This window comes from Oryzias latipes, chromosome 17, assembly GCF_053564925.1.
Source record: "Oryzias latipes strain Hd-rR chromosome 17, Olatipes_Hd-rR_3.1".
Lineage (NCBI taxonomy): Eukaryota > Metazoa > Chordata > Actinopteri > Beloniformes > Adrianichthyidae > Oryzias > Oryzias latipes.
This window is the reverse complement of record NC_136253.1, coordinates 13,000,288-13,008,250: the sequence shown is the minus strand read 5'-3', so window position 1 is coordinate 13,008,250 and position 7,963 is coordinate 13,000,288.

Sequence of the window (7,963 nt, the reverse complement as noted above, 5' to 3'; positions counted from 1 at the left end):
GTATAAGACAAACTTAGAGAAATGCTGCGTTCATGTGGTGTTGAAATGATCAGAAAAATTACAACTTTCTGCATCTAAACTAAAGTCAAGGTCAATTTGTAATGTTCCATCTATGGGGAGACACTAATATTGAGCTGTCAAAGAGAACCTCCAGATTTCTAACAGCAGACTCGTGCTGGATTGCGCTCTCTGTTCAAGACCCGAGGGAGGGAGGAGCGGCTGCAGCAGGAGCGCCCAATCAGTTACAATGTGCTTCTGTTTCTGATCATATCATGTAAATATATGTGCACAAACAGCAGGGAAATTAAAAAATACGGACTATAAAATAATTCTCACATCTTCAGTTTGGCCCCCTCTTTGGCCGCCGCCCCAATGTGACGCATATGCTGGATGTTAAATATGATTCAAATTCACTTCTTGGCTTCACGTTTTCTTTATTCCAACCCCATCAACAACCGACAACAACGTCTTCTCTTCCCCTCCCTTTTTCCCCTTTCACAATAAGAGCACGTATGTGCAACTACCATAAAACAAATAAAGACATATTTATTTAACAGTTCCTGTATTTATAACTTAACAAACTCACTCTCTTTATTATTTTTTTAAGTCTTAGTTTACCAGGTCAAATGAGCAAAACAAAACAACATAATGAACTGTTTTCATTGAACTTGCTGTTACTTCATTTTACATTAACCAAGTTCCCATTGTCCTTCACTCAAGGCTTCAAGTAACTTGCATGCAGATGCACCCTTTTTGGTAAGGCAGTCTGCAAGTTGTTCTTTCGTGTTGTACCACAACACGCGCTCAACTCGCTGTGCTTGGATGAGCTCCTTGATGGCACTTATTTCCAGGCGAAGTCTTTTTTCTAAGACAGACTTTGTAGATTTCAGTGCGTCAGCCAGTGAACGACTGTCTGTGACACAGATTATGGATGGAGCATGTTCAGCACTTCCAGTTGTTAGCTCAGAGAACAGTGTTGCTCGAAAATATGCATTGTCAATTCCATCAGACATTGCTAATGTTTCTCCAGCAAGTGTACTCCTCACAATTCTCTTCACTCTCTTTGACTGCCATGAGAGCGGCGAAAACTTTCCATGTTCACCCATAAGAACTATCAGGTGTCCTCCTTGAGTGCCTCCATCTGAAAGATTGCCAAATGAGGCATCACTGAACACCATCATCTTGAGGGCTGTGTCCTTACCAAGATTTTCAAAGTTCAGAGCCACCTTCCTGGATTTCAGTTTGCACACAGTTCTATTTGCTTCATGGATTGTGTGCACAGTTGCATCTTTAAAGCCTGATGCCAAAGTGCTTGCATCAAACAAGACATATGGCCTACTCTGCCTTGCGACCCAGAGAATTTGTCCAATCTTGGACCTGAGTAGATCTTTTTCTTTAGCTGACAGAGGTGAGTCTTGCTGTACAGCCCGCACAGCATCCAAATGTATGGGCTGCAGATGCTGGATGTAGTTTTCCTGGTGTAGTTGAATTTTGTCTTTTAGAGACACAAAATCTATTCCCACGTAGCAAAAGCTACCATGCTGCTCAAGTCCAACTTGAAAAGCTGATCTTAGTTCAGGTATAACGGTTGTGGAGAAGCTTTGCGTACCCCCCCATATGAAGTCATCCACATGACAGGCAAGTACCCCAATTACAGTTTTTTTTCCATCAAGCCAGTAAAAGACAGCAGGATCTACCTTTGACACTTTTCCTCCAAGTGCCTGTGCCTATTGTTGTACCAATAAAGTGATGCATCAGCCAAACCATATACACATTTTTTAAGTTTCCATAATGTGCCTTTTGAATCTGCCTCTGGTGGAGGTCTAATGTAGAGGTCACATGAGAGTTCTGCTCCTTGGAGAAATGCTGCTTTTATATCCATGGAGTTAAGTGACCACTGTCTTTGACAGATTACTGCCACAAAGAGCCGAAGAGACTCTGATGCACATGTTGGTGAATCTTTTTGCAACTCAGACACTTGTAATTCTTCAAATTCTCTTGCCACTAAGCGTGCTTTTGGCATCAGTCCAGTGTGTGTCTCTTTAAGCGTATACACCCACCTGGTGGAGATGTATTTCTGTCCTTCATCCTGAACTTCTACAAACACATCATTGTCTCTCCAATTTTTTATTTCTTTTACTTTGGTTTGGTCAAATGTTAAGTCTCGAGTCATAAATATGTCATCATTAACATCTGCTCCATCATCAACAGCAACAGTTGGTTCTATCTGAAGGCTCTCCAGCTGTGTAATGTCAACTGAACATGTGCTACCTGCAACATTACTGGGCTCCATGATTACAAGATTATACCAGTTTTTATATTTTCCTGTAGCTTTTCCTCCACGCCCCATGACTTGTGCTGCGTATATAACACCACTGTCATCATCTTTGTATTTCAAAACTTGTCCTTTTTTGAGCTGAACATCATATTCTCCTTCCACAACTTTGTGTTGCCTGGTGTTGTCATTGGTGTTTTGTTCTGCTTCATTTTGTATCACAGATGTGCCTCCTGCTGGTGAAGTGTCCTCCAAACTGTCATCAAAAACCTCTGACCGATTTATTTTCTCAAAAGTTTTGTATCCACTTCTGCATTATCTTTAACCCTTGTGCTATCCTAGGCACTTTACCATTGGGAGTTGGGTCATCTAGACCCACTAGACAGTGCTCTGAATCTTTTTTCTTCAATGATTTGTGATCTTCACTGGTGTCCATGGATTACATGAAATCTTTCCACCTTTATCCACCTTTGTCATGGTAGGAATAACACGTCAATGTAAGGGTGGGGTCATCTAAGATAGTACAAGGGTTAATGTGGTGATCTTGACTCAACATTTTTGCTTTTTTAAGTCTGAGATGATGTACTCGGATGCATGTTCCTCCATGTCTGACAAACACCACAGCACCATCCTGGCCGATGACAACTCCTGGCCCTTTCCATTCATGGCAGTCCACTCTTTTATAGTAGACCTTTTCCCCTAATATATATTTTTCATCTGAGTGGCGTATTTGTTTACGCAATGCTCTCCGTATTCTTTCAGAACATTCTGCTTCTGTAAAGGCCTTCCTTATTGCATGCAGAGCAGAAATGTGTTTAGCAACCCACTCACTCTTTGTGGTGCCTTCTAAAGCTGGAGGCTTGTCAGTAAGGACAGAGGGCAGGTTGGGATTCTGTCCAAACACCAGCTGATAAGGACTGAAGCCATGTACATTCTGCATTGTGTTCTTGGCCATAAGGGCCCAGTGTAGTGCAATATCCCAGTCACAAGTATTGGAGGTTTTTACTTTCATTAAAATCTCAGTAAGTGTTTGGTTGTGTCTTTCCATAAGTCCATTGCTCCAGGGGCTGTATGCTGCTGTTGTTTTAATTTCAATGTTAAAGTTTTCTGCCATATCTCTCATCTCATCATTGTTGAATTCTCCTCCGTCGTCACTGAACAGTTTCTGAGGAGGGCCATGCACACTTATCCAGGCATGAATGAAGTGCTTCACTATCTCAGATAGTCTTTGTGGTCAGAATACTTCCAGCACTAAATCGTGTGAACTGGTCAACAATATGAAGATACCACATACCTGGCTGGAGTTCATGAAGATCAACTGCAACAGTTTCATTGTACTGAGATGCCAATGGTAAACCAACAACAGCTCTGGGTTTGGTTCTGCTATATCTCTGACATGGTTCACATTCTTCAACAATTCTTTTCAGGATGATTTCACATTCTTTATCCTTGTTGCCTGAGCTCATCAGAAGTTTCTGAAGTCTTTCTACAGAAGCATGACCAAACTGTTGATGAAGCTTCATCAAGATCTTTTGTTTTTCTGCTGTAGTCATGTTTTCTGAGATTGCCAGTATTTCCTCCTCATACTGACTCCCCAGTTCTTCATTTGTGTTCCCTTGTTGAATAACATTCTCATTGGCTATCAAAATGTGGTCATTGTCAATAACATTTTGGTCTTCAAAATCCATAATGTTCACACAGTAATGACCTGAGCTTGTAAACTCAAGTTTTACTGGGTGGTTAAACATCACTGCACGGTCATTTTCCATATCCAGCACAGTTCCTGCTCTTTTCATAGATTCTTTGCTCAGAAGAAGGGGAATCTTGGCTGGAACAACTTCAGTTTCAATATGACATTTTGTCTGCCCAATTTTAGCAGGAATCTTTAGTCTTTTGGTGGAGTTGACCACTTTTCCATCGCCAAATCTGAAAGGTTTGCAACTGTGCATTTCCGACTTCTTTAGAGTTTTACTCCATTTTGATTTAGCTGACTGGTGAAGTTGTCCAACCATTCTTGTCCACACACCGACCGTGTGCATGCAGTGTCAATTATTGCAGAGCCAAAACACTCTGTCATAAAGATTTCTGCTTCAGTGGGTGACTCTTTTGTGTACAAAGTAACATTGCACTCTTCTACATCATTTGCTTTATCTTCAGTCAGTTTAATTTGCTCACCTTTGTGTGGACAGTCCTTGGCCCAGTGGAATGTGCTTTGACAAATGGCACATTTGGATCTGCGACCATATCTATCCAGAGGATTAGTGCCCGGCCATGCTGTCCTCTGCTTATCATTGTGGGACCATGGTTTGTTTAACTGTCTTCTCTGTTCAGTTATACAGGCAGCATCCTGGTTAATTCCCACCGGTGAGCCAGACATTTTCCCTCCAAAAATCCTCTTCAGTGCAGACTTCATGGCGGCAAATGTCAATTCTGCACACACTGTTAGTGCTAATTGTCGATCTTTCACGTCCAAACAAGCAGTGTCCAGTAGTTTGAATGCTAACACTGCATCCGGAAGTTCCATCTTGTATTTACGCATTCGGCCATACCGCTGTTCAAAATCAATTATATAATCCGTCATGGATACCTTACTGCTTCTCGTTATCCGATCAAAACTCGAGTAAGCGACTTCCGGAAATGGCCGGTAACTAGAAAGTCACGCTCGACTCTGCTCTCTAACAAACACTGAACTATCCGTCAAACAGACGATTTGAATTGCTCCAAACAGCAAGATAGATCTGTGAAAATGCCCGCCACAGGCAAAGGAGGTAAAGACAAGCCAAAGCCATCCGCACAATCTAAATTGACGGACTTCGGGTCGCCAATGACGGAAAAGCTAACCGCTAATGCTAGCACAACAGCTAACGCCGCGTGCGAGGAGGAATCTGCTACAGTCACCAGGAGAATGGCGACCGCTGCCGGAGGAAATAAACCAGGCAGCTCTGCTCAACACCAGATAAGCAACGACCAACTTTTTGCCTTCAAAGAGGAAATACTTATGGAAATCCGGGGATTAAGGTCCGAATTTTCCGGAAGGTTTGACGGTGTTATGAAAGCCATTGAAGACACACAAAGGCAAGTGACTGAATGCACGGGGCGGATGGATGAGGCAGAGGTGCGTCTCTCTTCTGTGGAGGATATACAAACAGGCATGAATCCTGAAGTTGTGAAGCTGGTGAAAAGCAACAAGTATTTGGAGGAGAAAATAATTGATTTGGAAACAAGATCGCGGATGAATAATCTCCGTTTTGTTAATCTGCTTGAAGGTGCAGAAGGCTCCAACATATGTGGATTTTTGGAAAGCTAGCTGCCTGAAGCCCTGGATATTGCTCAACTGCGACAGCCTCTAACCATTGAAAGAGCACATCGGGTTGGGCCGAAAAGGAGTTCAGATGCACCCCCAAGAACGCTGATTATGAGGTTTCTTAACTTCAGTCATAAGGAATTGGTGTCCAAAGCAGCAAGATCCAAAAAGGAAATCCTGTATAAGAACCAGCGTGTGAGAATCTACAACGATGTCGCAACAGAAGTACATAAACAACGTAAGCAGTTCGACACCGCACGCCAGCATCTGCGCCATCTTGGATTGAGGCATGGGATCCTATCCCCAGCTACACTGGTGGTCACGTACAAAGACGCTGTGCACAAATTCACCAACGCAGAGGAGGCCCAGAGCTTCATATCCAAGATCCAAGAAGACAAAGGGGTAAAATAAAGAACTACTAAATGGAAATTTTGCCTCACAAAGTAAATATATGGTAACGGTTTAATACATAGAATAAGTTCATTTTTACTACTACCACTCTTAACTAAAGTGTAAAGGAGACAGCTGGTTGCAGTAATGATAAATACAGTTTGACCTTAAGTATTAAGAGCGTGGACTTGGGTTTGAAGTTTATTTTACCATGTTTGCAAGTACAGGGAAAGATATTACTATGCAGGAAAAGTTATTTTATGTTAAAACATTTGTCAACACTATCCTAAATACATTTAGAAAACTATAATATTGTATATATGTATGTATATACAATAATACTAACAATATACTTCACACAAAACTGTTAAAGGAGCAGTTGATTGTGTTTCTAAAGGATAGAATTTGCTCAAAAAACTAGCAGAGGAGGGTGGGGTTAGGGGTTTGTTTCTACAAACAAATAAGTTCGTAATGGACTGCGGCTGGAAGCAGAATGTATCGGGGGGTGCCCAGTTAGCTGGGAAAAAAGGGGTTTTGTTCTTTATGTTGTTCATCTCCTAGGAGATATTGTCCATGTGTTTTTTTTTACCTCTCAGACCTGTTAATAAATGCAGCAAAGTTTATCTAACAGCGCTTAAGAGACACACAACTTTGAAATTAAATGCACATCTTGGAACTGCAGAGGCTTGAACAAAACAAAAAAAAGCAGAAGCTTGTAAACTGAAGCAGAAGATGGCAGGGGTCTTTATATGCAGCATCTCATATCTCAAGAGCACGTGGCGTTATCACACTAATTCATACATCTGTTCCTTTTCAAGTCCTAAATGTTATTAAGGACACACTTGGCAGATATCTGATTCTTCAGGGTTCCATCCTAAAAGAAACTATCAATCTGGTGAATGTGTATGGGCCTAACACAGTTGATGACAAATTTTTTACAAACCTTGGTAACGCTTTATAATAGGTGTCCTTAATAAACTATTTATAAGACATTAACAAGCAAAACTTTTGTGTAATCTTTTAATAAAGTGGCATTTTGGGTGTTTTCCATGTTACACTCTGACTTTGAATGAGACAGCCTGAATGCGACTATAATGGCAATATCTCTCATTTTATACAGTAAATCTTCAAACTTGCTGTTATATTAGTGAACATTATTAACAACAATAATCCATTGAAAGTTTTGTGTAATCTTAGACAGAAGCCACTTTAGAATGAATTGACATGACTGGACCAGATGTGGCATTTTACGTGGAGAATCTTTATTTTTGTTTCATTCCATTCCATGCCATGCTCAACAACACACAAAACACTTTTGTTAGTGTTCAAACTCACTTTTAGAATCTGTCTGATTGCATATATTTCAAACAAACACATTATTCTTGGTAGTTCATTATAGAATGGTCAGACGTGCAATATAAATGAATAAATCTGTACATCAAATGACAATATAGAGCTGCAATATCTCTCATTGATTTCTGAGCACAGTACATGTTATTTGACAATGAGTAACTGTGACATGGGTGATATTAGCGCTTTATACCGTCTTTTCAGCTCGCTGGCGGTGTGCACCGTAAACTATGATGTAAACGCGCATGCAGAAAGTCAGTGACGGCTAGCGAGACCGCACTTCCACAGATGTCGGCTCACTTGACCGCGGTTTGTAGGAGGCCAGACACTGAAGTGTCAGACAGGAGGCTCCGGGGGGAGGAGGCCGCGGTTAGGAGGAGGCAGTCGGACTTGAATTAAGTTTGTTATTTTGGTTCTCAGGGCACGACAACACAATCCAAGTGTTACTTTAACAAACGTGATGTTTTGCCTCAAAAATTGCAGTCCAAAAATCCAGAGAAGTAAAGTTAGGTGACGAAGAGTTATCGGTGAGCAGCGGCAACAAACATGCCAGCGTCCACCCAAACCGGAAGTTTTTCTAACTTCACCTGTTGGTCCAGGAACAGGTGGAGCCCCTGCTTATGCTGAGTTCTGCCTTGTTTCTC